At 42.9% G+C, this 17,796-nt stretch overlaps 1 protein-coding gene and 1 long non-coding RNA gene across 4 annotated transcripts in view; one reads left to right on the top strand and one right to left on the bottom strand.

Annotated features, from left to right (window-relative positions):
* Positions 1-1,911: 1,911 nt before the first annotated feature.
* LOC135973421 (uncharacterized) lies at positions 1,912-6,160 on the bottom strand. The gene is made up of 2 exons (XR_010590248.1): positions 6,024-6,160; positions 1,912-4,522 (listed from the first exon to the last, which is right to left on the bottom strand). It is a non-coding gene; the product is annotated as an uncharacterized LOC135973421 (long non-coding RNA).
* ZNF711 (zinc finger protein 711) overlaps positions 6,054-17,796 on the top strand; it is a 38,039-nt gene continuing 26,296 nt past the window's right edge. For 2 of the 3 annotated variants that reach the window (XM_005284531.4, XM_005284530.4), the window contains exon 1: positions 6,054-6,271. The gene's annotated coding sequence lies outside the window, so the exon portion shown is untranslated. The remainder of the gene's footprint in view (positions 6,272-17,796) is intronic. The other variant, XM_065556499.1, reaches the window with a different exon arrangement.

Here is a 17,796-nt window from a genome sequence, read left to right as displayed (position 1 = left end):
TTTTGAGGCATCCCTTGAGCTGCTACTTCTCCAGAAGTGCAAATACTGCACAGATGGGATTATTTTAGAAAGAAATAATTAATCGTTTTGTAATTGTGCTCCTCTGAAAATATCCTCTTGCAGGACTCTCACTCACCTGCCCAAATATCTTCAGAATTTGGAGATTTACCTATTTTTGAGGTGTTTTCTTTTAAACCTCATTTGTTGATCACTTTGAATTGACCTTCCTTCTGGGATCTTTGTCTTCAGCCTAGCTGACTGGAACATTTGTAAGGTAGGGTATATGATGGTCAGTAGCTCTACCCCACCACTGCTACCCTCCAGGGTCAAAACAACTTCAGAACTAGAAGAGTTCTCCTAGATTTGCACTAAGAAGCTAAAATCCAGAAGTGAGAATCTTGCCAGATTCTCTTCAGAAAAGGAAAACTACATAGTAAGTAATGTTCCCATTTATTCTGTAAATATTTTTTTAATTGTAAATTAAATTAAATGGTAGTTTTGTAGTAAAAGATTAAAGAGATATTAAAAACTTACATTTGTTTCAAAATATAAGTTTTTTGTAAAGACAAGCTTTCACAAATCTTAAAACCATTACAAATGTTTCCATGATTAAAAACAAAAACCACCTCTTCCCTCCCCTTCCCATTAATAATTCATTAATAATTCCTTCCTGGGTTGAAAAATAAACATTGTACCACAGGGCTGGTTTATACACAGTTTGTGTACTGATTTTAACTAAATTGGTTTAAGAAGCTGATTTAGTTAAGTAGATGTAGCCCTTTTGCCTTAAATAAAATTAAACTAAATCATCATAAGGCATTTTTTTGAACTATCACCGTTTTTGAGATAAAGGTACCTCTGACTCTTTTGTTGCCTCTATCCACCACCTTTTTCAGGGCAGAGTCCCTCGATTCTCTTCTTCTAGGCTGGGGATTTAGGGTGCAACTTCCTCCCACACTTCAGTGTGATCTAACAGACACAGTCACTGCGTCTGACTTAGTTCAGCATCTGCTGTCTGTTCTGTCAGTGACAATGACAGGGCTAACCAGTGACCAGACAGCCTTTATTAAGCAAGTATTATTTGTTCAGAATAAAAGCATTACAGAGGAAACATTTATTTAAAATTATATAGAACTTACATGCAGGCCTTAGCTTACCAGGCAGTCATTTATCTTCCACATGGAGATCCTGATAGGCACAAAGGACCTTTCTACAGGGTCTATGTCTCTTGGTCAGTTTCATGTCAGTTCTTGAGTGAGTGTGAGCTCCCTTCCTATGTCAGGCTAGTCACTTTTATACAGTTTTCAGTTCTTTGGGCTTCAGATTTCTTGAATCAGGTTAAATAAATACATGCAATTTCCTCCAGGAGCTAAGACTCCTTCAGACTTGCTGCCTGCTTAGGGATTCACATTGATAATCCCTCCATCCCCTGCTCTCAGTGATTTTAGTTCCTTCTGGAAACACTTGTAAGTCCCTCATGGACCCAGAATACAAGCCCTAGCCTATAATGATACATACAACATTTATAAAATTGATACAATAGCCTTTGAATATTCCATATTGCAATATAATCTGTTGTATAAACCAATTTAAAAGTGTCCACACAAAAAGGGTTGTTCCAATTAAGTGAATTGGTTCTAAACCACTTTTGTTAAATCAGTGCAAAAAACTGTGTATAGACTAATCCAGCATTTCCCAAACTTTTTCGGACACGGAACACTTTTTAGCCTATTACGGAACACTTACAATATTATTTTGTAGTCATTTGGTTTTCAAATAAAAAATTGTTATTTATACTCAAATATATTTTATTTTATAAAACAAAGCAAAAATACAAATTTAAAATAATTTGAACTAACAATTTTTAACTAGAAAGCGTGTATAAAGTAGTACAAAACTCAAGCGCAAGAGTCAAAATAAAAAAGTGTTTTACTTAAAAAACAAACTGTTTTTATATATACACAAACACCAAACAAATTAGATTTTTACTAGGAAAATCTATTTTTATAAACAGAAATACAAATTTGGATTTAATGGGATTGGTGTTTCTGCGTTTTTCTATCACAAATTCGCTTAATATTAGGAATAATGCTGGAAAGTTGAATCCTCATGTCAGGCGCAGCATCAAGTCTATTCCTATATTTGGTTTTTGTTGTAGTATAATACGAAAATTCCGTCTCACGCAAATAAGTTGTAGCAAAAGGAAGGAGCACTCGAACTGCAGATTTAGCCACATTAGGGTACTCTTCTATTCAGCTCCTCCAAAAATTATTCAGCGGAAGATCCTTAAACTTTTATTTCAAATCAGAGTCAGAAATTAAGTCAATTAGGCTTTCATAATTGTGTGCAGTAAAGCCGACTGGTTTGGCTGTAATTACAAACAGATTTTGAACCCAAGCATTATCATCAGTAGTTGTAGGAAAATATTCTAATAAAGAGGCCTGCAAGTCATGTAAGTGCTGTAAAATGGTGCTGGAAACTTCTTCATGGACTGTAGAATTTATTTCAGTCAGAAATTCATGTACTGTAGGGAAGCAGTCGAAGTTCTACAGAAGATGCCCAGAATTGCAGTTTCTTTTTTAACGACGAAATTTTATCCATTGTAGTAAAAATAGTCACATTCTTTCCTTGCAGCGACAGATTAATTTCATTTAATTTTGCAAAAATATCTGCAAGATACGCAAGACTCATTAGCCACGAGGAATTTGTCAGACAGTCATTAAATTTTCATCCTGAATTATCTGAAGTGAAGTAGTTCACTACGAAGCTCAAAAAGCCTCACAAGCACTTTTCCTCTGGATAGCCACCTCACTTCCATATGTAAAAGAAGCGCTTTGTGCTGACTACCCATTTCCTTGCACAAAATTTTAAATAACCTGGATTGAAGTTGTCAAGATTTGACAAAATTGATAATTTGTACTGCTTCATCGAGCACAATTTTCAGATATGCTAGTACACCTCTACCTCGATATAACGCTGTCCTCGGGAGCCAAAAAATCTTACTGCGTTATAGGTGAAACTTGCTTTGATCCACCGGAGTGTGCAGCCCTTCCCTCCCCCCCGGAGCACTGCTTTACCACGTTATATCCAAATTCGTGTTATATCAGGTCACGTTATATCGGGGTAGAGGTGTGTTGTTTTTCACTGCAAGTGCTTGTCTGTGTAGAACATAATAGCTCTCAGTGCTTTCTGATGCCACACTTATGATTCGCGTTACAGCTCCCGTCATCTTCCCGATCATTGCCTGAGCACCATCAGTACAACATACATCAATACATTTTCCCCAACTAATTTCATGCTTTCTGATAAAATAGTTGATGCAGTTGAATATTTCTTCTTCAGTTGTATTGCTTTGCAGAGATTCACATAAGAGCAGGTCTTCTTCAATAATATTATTAAATCTATATTGGACAAATACTAGTAGCACAGCAAGTCCTGAAACATCAGTAGACTCATCTAGCTTCAATGAATACTCATGGCAAATTTTCAGTCGGCAACTAGCTCTTTTTCTATGTCATCAGCAAGATCTTTAATACGACATGCAACAGTATTATTTGACAACTGTACAGCATCAATTTTTTTTACCAGACTGCTCGCTCAACATGCATGTTACAGTATCTTTCGCGCAAGGCTTGTTAAGCGTTTCTCCAATAGTGTGAGCTTCTCTGGCAAGCGCTATACAGTAACTTACTCGATAAGATGCCTCTGCACTTTCGTTGTCTGTTTTAGCAATTTTAATCATCGAAAGTTTACAATTTCCAAGTGAGTCACGCTGCCTCTTGAAAAAACTTATATCTTTGTCTTTGTATTCAGCATGCTTGGTTTCCAAATGCCCTTGAAGTTTAGCAGAAGCCAATGAACTGTTTGCTAGTATTTTGTTGCACACGACGCACTGCGCATCAGGAACATCTTTATTTCCAACACATGTAAAACCAAAAGACAAATAACTTTCATCATACTTTCGTTTTGGTCTTTTAACACCTGCTTCTTCTTGTTTTTTGATATACTTCGGTGGAAATTCTTTCACCTTGGATAACTAACTAGTACTAACAGATTTTTCGGCAACTAAAGACTGCGATTGTTCATCCTCACTTTGAAGTGTCACAATATTTTGCTAGTTTATTTCGGCCACAGTTGGAGTACCAAAAGAACTTGCTTTTTGTTTCAAAGTTCCTTATTTTAGCCACAAATCCATGGTGATTAGGTTTAGTAGTAATATTTAGAAATACTGATTTTTGTCAAATTTTGTCACAAATATTTATATTGTTTTGAGTAAAGCTAGTTTAGTTGTGCTTATCGCACACACAGTAAAAACCCACAGGTTTGAACGTGTTGAGTGAATATGTTATATTCACCATGGCGTAAAGAGAATGGTGTGTGCATACCGCTGCAGTTCGCACAGCCTCGAGCGGAAGGGGTTCGACGTCACTAACTGAAATGTGCCCGAAAGGGGTAGACATCAACATGCTTGCGTGCCACGTTCTTTTTACGCCATGACATTCAATACGAGATCTATCAATAACTGGAAAAAGAGTTTTATGTTAGTTTACAACTTTTTGAATGACTGTAATTTATGCTTCAAATATGCCAAATTTAAAATTTTAAGGACCCATTTTTTTTTTAATTACGATTCTTTCACGGAACACCTCTTCACATCGTGTGGAACACAGTTTGGGAAACACTGGACTAATCCTAAAGACTTATCTACACTCGATAGTTTTACCAGCATAGTTATGAGTGGCTGTTTTTTTTTATTTTGTTTAAAACCCTTCGTAAATGACATAACTGAAAAGAGGAACTCCTATATTGGAATAAGAATGTGTACATGAACTATGGCTACGTTTACCCTATGAGTTAAGGATGATTCCCAGCATGCATACACATACTTGCACTAGCTTGATGAGAGCTAGTGTGAATAAAAATAGCAGCGTCACCAAGGTGGCGTATGTTCCGATAGGGTTCGGGAGCGTGTGTAATGGGGCATCTACCCTGTGCCACTGCTGCCTGGGCTATAGAGGCTACACTACTATTCATACCCGTGCTAGCTTTCATTGAGTTAGTGCGAATATGTCTACACGAGCTGGATGCAAATCAGAACTGCTGGTAATGGGAGAATATGGCACTTTCTATTATTAAAATTTAATTATTTGTTCAGTGCCTTATTGTCTAATTCAGGGGGCTTTAGCCCACGAAAGCTTATGCTCAAATAAATTTGTTAGTCTCAAAAGTGCCACAAGTACTCCTGTTCTTTTTGTCTCATTCAGTATCAGTGAGAAAATATGTTCCGCTTTAGGCCTATCACTAATTTTGCCCTTTGTTTCTCTTCCATATTCTCCTTTCTCTTTAAGTTTACCTTTGTGCTTTTATCTGTATTTCCTTCTTTACACCACTTACATGTGTGCTTTGCTTCTATCACATTTTTTGTTCCATTTGCTAAAATGATCAGCAAAAGGCTACTTTGTGTTGACAAGGAAGTGCCATTACTGGGGGTTAGAGATAACACTATGTTAAAATAATAAGGATCAGGGAAGTTCACACAGACTCTGAGCCACTATTTCACGTTGTCTACATTGTCAAGCGGACATCAGTGAAGTCACACATGGACTCCCATTTGTAAGCTTATCAATGCAAACATGACAGAGATTTGGAAACTTGAGTTACCTAACAAAAGCTGAGATGCTGCAGCATGTGCATGCAGCCACCAGGCCATAAAAATGCATCTTTGATACCCCTGCGTGTGTGTATGGCTGTAGCGTTAATGCCACATCCCTGTGGGGGGCAGCACAGGGCCACACTATGCACCCGCAATCACAAGCCTGCTCTGCATTGGCCCTTTCACTGTCCCCCGCTCTCGCCCCTTTTTCGGCTTCTCCCATTTATCCTCTCTCTGCCGGACCCATCCCCCCTGCGCCCCAACTAGCCTTTCTCCCCCGCGGCTTCCATCCCCCCCGCTTTGCTCTCGGGGCACGTTTGAGAGCAAAGTAAGGGCACCGACTTCAGCTGCGGTTCCTGCGCATGCTCACATCTCTGGGGCACGCTCCGGCTCCCAGTGACGTGCGTCAACAGCGGCAGGGCTGGTCGCGAAGCCGGTGGGGGGAGGGGGTGAAGGCCGCGCGCGCTCGCGCCCCGTTTCCTAGCCCAGCGCCTGTGATTGGTGCAGGCCCCGGACCTGGCGGCCCCGAATGCAAGGCCCCGGCGGCGGCGGAGTCCTGCGGCCCGCCCGACCCTCAGCCGGATCCGACCCCGCGGCACGGCGCAGGGACCCGCACAGGTGAGCGGAGGTGCTAGAGCTGGGCCGGCGGGGGCTGGGAACAATGGAGGCGGTTAGGCCTCAGCGCAGGCCGCGCCCGGGGCCTGCCCGCTTCGTTACCGCCGCCGGGCTTGGCCGCCGCCTCCCTGCTCTAGGCGTGTGGGCTCCGCCCGCCGGCGGCTGTTCCTCAGCTGGGCCGGCGCAGGGCCCGGATCCCGCGGCCGAGCGGCCTCTCGGGCGGCCATAAAATGGCGGAAAACAAGATGTCGGCGGCCGGGGCGGGAGAGGCTTCGCTCGCGCGCGCCCCGGGCTGGGCTCTGCCTGCCCATCCTCCCCGCACCTTGGACTGGGGGCTGAGTGGCGACGGCTCCGGTGCCGCAGCTGCCTGGGCTCTGAGCCTCTCGGCGCCGCAGGGGAGGAGTGGGCCTGACGGCCTGGGAGTGTGGGGCTCGGCACGGGCCTGGGGAGCGCTGCCGCGTCCCCTGCGGCGCAAGGGGGAGTGTGGCTGTGGAGGTGCGGTGCCTGCCGAGCTGCAGCCCTGACTCATCACGAGCTCCTTTGTCTTCACGGCTTTGCTCTCGCACCCCTCCCCCCACAGGCACACGGCAGGGGGCGCTGGCGCCCTGGTACAGCCCCGCGGATAGTGAGTCCCGCGCCTGCACGCTCGGGAGCTGGGGCTGCAGTTCCCGTTCTGAATTTCTGCTGTCTGCTCCTAGCGTGCCGGGATCCAGGGCCGAGAGCTGCGCACAGGTCCCCTTTGCGCTGTCCATCTATTACTGCGGCAGTGTGTGCGCCAGCCCTCTGCGCGCGCACTCCCGTCTGTGGCTGCAGTGCACTCGCAGTTCGTTTCATGTGCTGCCGCTATTCAGCGCGCACACTGCTGTCTGGGATGCACATGTATGCACCATTGCTAGTACCCATCACACACCCTTGCCAGTGCTCTGACCACACACTGATGACTTGTCTTTGTGGTGTTTATGAGCAGGTCCTGCCAGTAGTTAGCACACACCTCTGTCTTTCTGGTGCTTTGGCACATGCCCTGACAGTGTTTAGCATGCACACTCCTTTCAGTTATTTCCATGTGTGCATTTATATGTCTTTCTGGTACTCTCACATTCAGTCCCATCTGTAATTGTGGATTGTCTCATGAACATGCCTGTCTTCTTTTGTGCATATGCATACAGCCTTCTTGTTTACACTGTGCTCTGTCATGGTCTGAAGTTTTATTATTTCTTTAGTTGTCATATGTATTTAAAATATTCAGGAACTATATGTAGACCTAAAAAATAATTTTTAGTACTTCTTGCCCAGGTGGGCAATTTTTTTATTTGGATGGGCAATACATTTTTTTTTTTAATTTTGTTATGGTAAATGAAGGTGAGGGAAATAGATTTCATACCTAACTGGTAAATTTTCATGACTATTTTGCAGGCTGATATTACATATAAGACTGTGTTCCAATATACATACTAATTTTTATACTGCACCCAAATTGCTGGGTAGGGTTTATGTTAAGCTATGCATTGTTTGTGGGAGGAATCGATCAGTGGTTTGAGCATTGGCCTGTTAAACCCAGGGTTGTGAGTTAAATCTCTGAGGGGGCCATTTAGGGATCTGGGGCAAAAATCTGTTTGGGGATTGGTCCTGCTTTGAGCAAGGGGTACGGACTAGATGACCTCCTGAGGTCCCTTCTAACCCTGATATTCTATGATTCTGTTTTCTAGTTTAAAGTTTCCTTTGCAGGCTTTTTATCTAGACAAGTTAGTTCTCGTTACATTTACATTTTTTTAATATGTTGCCATGTTGTAGATGTCTACAATACACACAAGGAAAAAAGAGAATGAGTTTGGAATGTGTTAGAGCAGTGGTTCTTTTGTATTGGTGACCCCTTTCACACAGCAAGCTTATCAGTGCGACCCCCCCCTCATATTAAAAATAAAAACACATTTTTTATATTTAATATTATTATAAATGCTGGAGGCAAAGTGGGGTTTGAGAATCGAGGCTGACAGCTCATAACCCCCACGTAATAACCTTGCAGCCCCCTGAGGGGTCACAATTAAAGCTGTGCTTCTGAAACGGAAGTCGTGGAAGTTACGGTTCCGTGATCTCTGTGACTTTCGCAGTGCAGTGGTTGGTGTGGCTGATCCCAGAGCAGCTAGCCCCAGGGCCAGCTGGTCGGGTGCCCCACGGTCAGCCGCACTGGATGCAGCTGGAGCTGTCCCGGGGGCAGCCACACCAGCCACTCCTTGGGCAGCTGGCCCCGGGGAGCACCCGAGCAGTGGTCCCGGGGCAGCTGGCCCCGGGGAGCACCCGAGCAACTGTCCCCAAGGCTTTGGAGCAGGGGTGGCAGGGGGCAGTCAGCCCTCGTGGCCAGTGCAGGGGTTAGCCCTCATAGCAGTGGTGTCCCCAGAGTGACAGCGTCCAGGGCCTCAGGAGCTGCTAAGTTTAGTCAGGGGTGTGTGTGTGTGTGTGTGTGTGTGTGTGTGTGTGTATATATATATATATATATAGTAAAAGTCAGGGACAGGTTACAGGCCATGAATTTTTGTTTATTGCCCGTGACCTGGAGCCTGGCCTTTAGCACACAGCTGAGCTGGGCTGCAGCTGTGTGCTAATTGGGCCACATGCGGCCCACAGATTGAGAACCACTGCTTTACACTGAAGTGCTACAGCAGTTCAGCTGCACCACTTTAACATTTTTGGTATAGACCAGGGGTAGGCAACCTATGGCACGTGTGCTGAAGGCGGCACATGAGCTGATTTTCAGTGGCACTCACACTGCCCGGGTCCTGGCCACCGGTCCAGGGGGCTCAGCATTTTAATTTAATTTTAAATTAAGCTTCTTAAACATTTAAGAAAACCTTATTTACTTTACATACAACAATACAGCTCTACCCCGATATAACGCCACCTGATATAACGCTAATTTGGATTTAACGCGGTAAAGCAGCACTCCAGGGGGAGGCACGGGGCTGTGCACTCCGGCGGATCAAAGAAAGTTCGCTATAACACGGTTTCACCTATAACACGGTAAGATTTTTTTGGCTCCCGAGGACAGCGTTCTATCGGGGTAGAGGTATAGTTTGGTTATATATTATAGACTTATAGAAAGAGACCTTCTAAAAATGTTAAAATGTATTAGTGGCACACGAAACCTTAAATTAGAGTGAATAAATGAAGATTCAGCACACCACTTCTGAAAGGTTGCCGGCCCCTGGTATAGACAGTCTGCTTTGGAAATTGCTCCAGTTTCAACAGTTGATGGCCAGCCTCCAGTGTAGTTGTGCCAATGAAAGCCCCAAGAGAAAATAAGGAAAACTAATTTGTACCAGCTTAAGCTCTTTCACAGTGCACATTGGTGCAAATCACAGCTTGTATACAGTTGTGGTTTACACTAGTGCAGCCACATTGTTGGCTGGACACAAGCTGGCAAAATACCAACGTACTTAAGGCCTGAGTGTCATCTTTGACTATAGCAGAAATTGAGGAAGCTCAGCATTCTGTTTCGTTGGAATCTCAATCTTACTCTTCCTAATCTTTCTCAACTGTTAACAGGATTGGAAATTAGTCTGTCTAGCTTTGACTTTCTTCTGATTTGTCTTCATTTCATTAGTTAACTTAGTTCTAGGCAGTATTTGTACTTGGGAAGTTTCTGTGTGTGTGTGTTTGTTTTTAAGCACCTTCCCTATAATCTAGTCAGCTGTAATTTAAGGTAATTGGTGATTTTTTCTTCTAAAACTTTTCAGGAGGTGGAGTGGTTGGATGGAAAAATATGGTCAGGAAATTGCCAGGATATTATATTAATTGTCATTGCCATTCCATTGGCAAATGCCAATTGCCATTTATAGTCTAGAATTAAATCTGATTTAGTTATAGCAAGTATATACAGTAGCATCTGTCATAAAAATAGTTTGTATGACTTTAGCTTACTTTGAGAATAATTTTTTTCAGTCAAAAATTGGAAGATGTAAGATTCTATATCTGTATTTTTTTTTTTTTTTTTTTTTTTTTTAGAGAATAACTAAAGGACCTAATCCTGCAGTTACAACATTGAGAATTACCACTGAAGTCAGGAGAAGTTGTAGTGTGAATTGATTGCAGGATTGGATGCTTAAATATTTTTATTTTCCCATTGAGACTCTGTGACTTATTATTTTTGATAGTATTGTCGGTGGTGCTAGGAATCTGGGTTGGGGAGTTGTGGGGGCCAGGCCTCCTTACTAATTTTAGGGGCTGCCTTAGTTGTTTAATTATAAGGCATCAGGGTGCTGTGTCTGGCCCCCTTGTTTCTCACCTGGGTGTTGCTGAAGAAGCACCCTGACACTTGAAATCCAGGATAGAACTACCGTGCTGCACTTCAGAAAACTATGCTTTGGCAACAGTGCTCTGTCATTTTCTAGCAAGGCCACTGACTGGCTGCAAGGCAGTGCTGCCAATGCGGGGAGGCTGGGGACATTGAATCCTCCCCCACACACACCCAAGGCTTTTGCATTTGTTCAGAGTTCAGTGGGAAGGAATGTGTGGCTGGAAGCAGCTGCACTGATTCAGTTTAAAAGTGGTCCAGAGTGGTCTGAAGCATCACTCCAGTTGCAGTGCCACTGAAATTTGACCCATCTGCTCCTTTGAACAGATGGAGGGGTGGCCTGGCCAAGTTTTTGTCAGTGGTGTTGAGACTGAGCACATGGGGTCACAGTACCACTCAAATTTGGCCCAGCTGCCCCTCCTGCTAGATGAAGAAGTGGCCAGGCCAAATGGTATTGCAGCCTGGCACACAGGAGTCTGTTTCTGTATGGTGGACTGCAGGTGAGTCTGCCAAGAGCTCAATTTCTGGTGGCACTGGCTCATGCAGTGTGTGGGTAAGAGAGAGGGCAAATCTGAATTGGTGCCATTGCTGCAGGGTGTTCTTTCCTGTCATCTGTGATTGGTAAGGGGTGAGCGTGGGAAGGATTGAAGCTGAAGCAAGGGTATTCAACCCCTGATTCCTGAGGTCCAGGCAATATAGTTCTCTCTCCCTCCCTTCCCCTCCTCCCCTCCCCCCCCCGCACAGGGAATGGGATAGGAGGCATGGCCTGCTGCCTGTGGGATGGAGGGGATTCCAAAATGGGGTCAGTGAGTATGTTCCCTATGAGAAGGTCCCTTTTCACTGAGGTGGCCATTTGGGGAAGCTATGAGCTCTCCTGAGGCCGGGGATGGGTATTGATGGGAAGTATGTTGAGCCCCTTGAATATCCCCCCTCATCTCTGGTCTTGGAAGGGGGGATGTATGGGGAGACCCCTGGAATATTCCCCCTCACTTCTGGTCAGAGAAGTGGCGGGAGACTTCTAGAAGTACCTTCCTTCCTTTTCCTTTCTAGGCAGTGGAGTGTGTAGGAGGGATCCTCTGCAATGCACGCATTCACAAATACGCACATCTTTTTCTAGGCTGGGGGAAGGTGTGTGATGTGAATACAAAAGTAAATAAAAGCAAATAGGGAAGTGTTATACCCCCTTCCCCAAAACACAATACAGCCCAAAAGGTATAGCTGAGAGGGAGCATCAGTTCCAATGTTAATATTGGCACACAACTTTTTGCTATTTTGTCAATATTGGCACAGAACTTTACTATTTGTAAATATAAAAAACAAAAACACATTAATTGAAAGTGGAGTTAAACAAGCTGGGGACAAGTGTCCATGCTCATTCCCTTGGCTGTATCCCTCTCCCTGAGCCTTCATCTGTGTCTCTGTCTATTTAGATGGGAAGCTCTTCAGTCAGGGACCTTGTTTTTCCTACATAAAGAAAATTTAGCAAGCTTTGGGCATGATAAAAATATCCCTCTTTGACATAAGGAGAGACTCACCCCTTTTCTGAATATATTTGGGGGAAAGCCTTTAATCCTGGGGGAGTTGACTGTTGCTTTTGGGAGGATATGGGTAGGTTGTAACTTGAGGATAGCTTTTTTTAATTATTATTATTATTATTATTATTATATATAATTTTTTTTGGTAGCTTCTGCTGAGATTGTAGATGTTTTATGTTCCACAATTTAAATAAAAAATGATGGCATCCACTCTAATGAGCAAGAAATCCAGGGTAGGATCGTAGGAAATTCTCAAGGGCCATTATCCTTTGCTACAGGAACTTGAGCCTTTCTTCTAAAAATAGTTCCCATCTTTCATTAAGGGCACTCCTAAAATTTCCCAATGATTCAAGCACTAATTGTGGGCCTATCAAAATATTATTTCTATTATACACCTAATGTTCCCAATTGGGATTGGCACCCTGTGGTGCTAGAAGTTGTACAAACAGAATACAAGAATGTCTGTGTGTCTGAGACTTTATAATCTAAATTTAAGACCACATGCAACAAGTTGCATTGAACAAATGGTAAGAGTGATAAGAGAGAGAAAGGATATGGGTGACATTGTTCAGGTGATATGGTTATATTCAATTGGCCTCTGCATATTCCCACGTGTGGGATTGGTGCCTCCTGGGGTTGAGCTGCAGAACCTTCTGGTAAACACCCTCTATGGAGCCACTTAATCCTCCCTCGCTCTTCACCACTATGGGCTGAAGGTGCAGTAAACTCGGATTGCATGTGGTGTCCTCAAGACTTTTTGACAGATTCTTTTTCTTTGGCTCTTTCATACTATTTTTGGTTTGGTTAGTTTGCCAGTTAGTACAGATTTCTGTATTTAAAAGAACAGAAAATACATGGTACCATCTGTCACAGGTATCTGGACCTGCTTTGAGCAGCAGAGCTGTCTTATCAGTTGAAGGGGAGTCTCCTCACATCTGGTCAAATAAGTCTGGCAAATGTAAGTCCAGAATTGACTTTGGAGATCTGCTAGCCTACGTTACTCAGTGCCCAGATTGGGCTGCATGTAGTTCCCCAGTTTTAACTGGTTTATTGAGCTCAGTGCCAAGGGTCTACCACAGTAGACACAGCAGTGCTGCCCCTGGATCTTTCTGGGTTTACTTAATCTGACACCAAGGTCCCTGGATTCTTCCATGTTAACCCAATTTAGTGCTGAGGACCTGGCATTGTTGACACAGGACTGAGTCCCTGGATCCCTCCAAGTCAACCTAACCTGGTGCCAAGATTCCAGCACAGTCAACTCTAGTGAACCGGAAGCGGCTTAATGCCCACTCTAAATTGCATTACAGTCCCCTGATCTATCAAAGTCAATTTTCTTTGATCTGGTACTGTGGTCTCTAGTGAACTGCTTAATGAAGAGGTTCAGTGCCCACTATACCATTAGTGTTTCCACAATAGTCTGAGTCATGTGAGTCCAATACCCAGGTGTCTACACCATTGACTAGTGAACCACTTGCTTGAAGTATTCCAGTACCAATCTAAGTGATTAATCTGGTTTAATCTGTATCAACAAAGTCTGGTGCTGAGCATCCAGCACAATTGACTCTGAGCCATTTGCTTGAAATGGTTCAGTGCAAAGAATAAGCAGCCCAAAGGTCCAATATCCTTGATGAACCATCAATTTAAGTGGTTCTGTACCTAACACAAGTGGCAATAAGATGCTTGGATCAATGTAAGTCAACACAGGGGGTGATGAAATACATCCTAGAATACTTAAGGAATGGATGAAGAAATCTCGTAAGCCATTAACAATTATGTTTGAGAACTTACGGAGGATAAAGGAGATCCTAGAGGACTGCAAAAGGGCAAATATAGTACCTGCCTATAAAAAGAGGAAGAAGGACGACCCAGGGAATTATAGACCAGTCAGCTTAACTTTGATACCCGGAAAGATAATGGAGCAAGTAAATCCATCAATTTGTAAACACATAGAAGATAATAAGGTGATAAGTGTCAGTCAGCATGGATTTATCAAGAACAAATTATGTCAAACCAACCTAATATCCTTCTTTGGCAGGGTAACAAGCCTTGTGAATGGGGGAAGCTGTAGATGTGATGTAACTCAAATTTTAGTAAGGCTTTTGATACTATCTCACATGACCACCTCATAAACAAACTAGAGAAAAATAGCCTAAATTAATCTACTGTGAGGTGGGTGCAAAACTGGTTGGAAAAGCTGCTCTGGTAAACTCAGAGAGTAGTTATTAATGGTTCACAATCAAACTGGAAGGACATATCAAGTGTCCTGCGGGGATATGTCCTGGATCCAATTCTGTTTAATATCTTCATAAATAATTTGGATAATGCCATAGAGAGTACACTTATAAAGTTTTCAGATGATACCAAGCTGGGAGGGGGTTGCGTTTTGGAGGACAGGATTCGAATTCAAAATGATCTTGACAAACTGGATAAATAATCTGAAATAAATATGATGAAATTCAGTAAGGACAGGCAAAGTACTACACTTAAGAAGGAAGAATCAGTTGCACAAATATAAAATGGGAAATGACTGCCTGGAAACAGAGGTGGTACTAGCCCATTAGGTGTCCTAAACAGGAATATTCCCGCCCCCCTCACTCCCAAACACAACACATAAAAAGCAAATAGGGGACCCCCTTGAGCTGCTTAGAGCCCTAAGCAATTGCTTAATTTGCTTATGCCTAGCATGGGTTCTGCCTGGGAAGGAGTACTGCAGAAAAAGATCTGGGGTTTATAGTGGTTCACAAACCTAAATATGGGTCAGCAGAGTAATACTGTTGCAAATAAAGCAAACATCATTCTGGGATATATTGGCAGGAGTATTGTAAACAAAACACAAGAAATAATTCTTCTATGCTACTTAGAACTGATAAGGCCTCAATTGGAGTTCTGTGTCCACTTCTGGCCACCACACTTTGGGAAAGATATGGACAAATTGGAGAAAGTCCAGAGAAGAGCAACAAAAATGATTAAAGGTCTAATAAACATGATACATGAGAAAAGATTAGAAAAACTGGGTTTGTTTAGTCTGGAGAAGAGAAGACTGAAGGGGGACATGATGATAGTCTTCAAATATGTAAAAGGTTGTTATAAAAAGGAAGATGGTAAATTGTTCTCCTTAAACACTGAAGACAGGACAAGAAGTAATGGGCTTAAATTGCAGCAAGGGTGATTTAGGTTGGACTTCAGGAAAAACTTCCTAACTGTAATGGTAGTTAAGAATTGGGACAAATTACCTAGGGAGGTTGTGGAATCGCAGTTATTGGAGGTTTTTAAGAACAGGTTAGACAAACACCAGTTAGGGATGGTCTAGATAATACTTAGTCCTGATTCAGTGCAGGGGACTGGACTAGACGACCTGTCGAGGCCCTTTCCAGTCCTACATTTCTGTTACAGTTTGAGGCCAAAGATCCAGCGCTGTTAACTTAGAGTAAGCCACTTGTCAAACTATTTGACATCGGTTTTTATATTACCTCTTTTTATAGGACAAACTCTAGACCGGTTGCATACATTTTAAAGTTTAAAAAAAAAAAAAAAAAAAATAGACTCCTGATCAAGTTCCTTAATAGCATAACTGGATGATAACTATCGACACTGTTTGTGGCCTCCATAAGACTAATTACAAAGATACTACTCTTTCTTGACACTTCTTACACCACTTATGTCTCCGCTCATACAAGATGCAGAATGGCAAAGTAACAAGTGCCCATCAGAGAATTTCCATCTCATTTTCTTACTATCGTAATATTTCCAAAAGTGGACTGTAATGTTCACCTTGTTTTCCAGACTTTTCAAGGTTTGTGGATTCTGTGGGAAATGAAATCTCCCCATCAGGGCTCTAGGGGTGAGAGCCATTTGTGTAACCTGAAAAACTTTAATCAAGGCCAAAGACTTATGTGCCAGAGAAAGTGTCCAAGCAGGTTCGAGGTTTTGTACAACAGCACAAATGTCTTTTTTAGGTCTTAGTCTGGCCTTATGTGTTAAGCAAGGAAGAAAGTCCCAACTAGGACTGTTTATTAGAGAACACTCCTTATGTCCAGTGTGATCCTGAAGCAAAACAGGACCCAGTGTCATTGGCAGACTGCCCTATCTTGAACTGGAATGGGGAATTCCTGTGTGTTCCCTTCTTTTGTTGGCGCAGGAGATCTCTCTCTGAAGGGCAGTTGGAATGGAGTCAAGATATTGACAATAGCTGTAACCAGGTCTTTGCAATTTTATCTTCAAACTACTTAGGTCTCATGCTAGCATCGCTTTCCAGTTTACTAACAAACTTCTTTCTTTAATGTTGCTATCTGTTACAACTTGAACATTAAAAACTGCATTTTGAATTTCACCAGGCTGAATGGGTTGTGATTTCAGCTTCCACCCTCACAAGTTCTGTCAGCAGTCTTCATTTGCCTTACGATAAACTGAATTTTTTCTTAGCAATACACTTGGTTGTGCTGTGAATATATGCACAGTGTGAATATATTCGTTTAGCTGCCCTGGGTTTTTCCTCGGGTCCATGTATCTCTTTTCCTTTGGGGTCAAGTCTTGTCTCACAAAACTCTTGGGACCTCTGGTCTGCTATTTGCAGCGTATCATCTGTTAATAGGGCATTCATCTTAACCATAGATATCTTAGTGAGATACAGGCCAAATAACTAATTCTCTATATAAACGGTAGCCCAAATGGGAAATGTGATTTGGTCAGTGTCATACTCCCCACATTCAATCTCAAGTCATCTCTGTTTCCATTTTATAAGGCCTTTATTATGTTTGTGTTTCCACAAGTCTCTCCTACATCCTTGTTATGACTCATCTGGTCTTCAGTCATTTGGAACTATTAAAAACTAATCCAAATGTAGCATCCCTGTCTCTTCCATGGAATTTGTAAAGCTGTTGCTTAAAGCAAAAAAATTGTCCTTGGGGGAGTGAAATTGCACTTCCTTCTAAGTCTCGCTTAACTTTCCATTTAGAACTCCTCCTTGCTTTTGTAGTTTTTACAGTCCTTGTTCATCTAGAACTCCTCAGCCAACTTTCCTAACAGTTGTACTGCTCTAGTCTCTCACAAGTAGTAATGTACTTGGGGCCACTAGAAGAAAAAAAGAGAAATTACTTACTCGTATCTGTTCTTCAAGTGTGTTGCTGCCACATATTCACACTCCTCACCCATCTTCTGAACCTCTTTGGAGTCTCCGATCAAGAATTCTGAAATTAGGGAAAAACTGAAGGGCGGTTTGAGCCCCTGCCCCTTTTATACTATTAAAATCCTCTGCAAGGGAAGGCGAGAAGGCGGGTTGAGTGGCCTCAACAGGCACTGTTCTCCAGAAGATTTAGCAGCTCAACACCAGAAGGGGTCAGTCCAACATGTGGGAATATGCAGGTCAACACTCACAAAGAACAAGGCTGTGTCTAGACTGCCACTTTCAGCACTAAAACTTTAGTCGTTCAGGGGTATTAAAAAACACACCCCCTAAGCGACCAAAGCTTTAGTACTGAAAAGCGCCAGTATAGACAGCACTTTATCGGCGATAAAGCTACCACCCTCATTTGGGGTGGTGATTTTTTGTCGCCAGGAGAGCCCCCCCGCCCCGTGATAAAATGGGACTACTGCCCGCATCACAGCACTGCCGCGGCTGCGCTGTAACATGGGCAGTGTAAACATATCCCAAGTTATTGGTAAGTAACCTCTCTTTAGTACTGCACAACTTGATAGCTTCTGATTTT

The sequence above is a fragment of the Chrysemys picta genome, chromosome 9 (assembly GCF_011386835.1).
Source record: "Chrysemys picta bellii isolate R12L10 chromosome 9, ASM1138683v2, whole genome shotgun sequence".
NCBI lineage: Eukaryota > Metazoa > Chordata > Testudines > Emydidae > Chrysemys > Chrysemys picta.
This window is presented reverse-complemented; position numbering and strand designations above follow the sequence as displayed.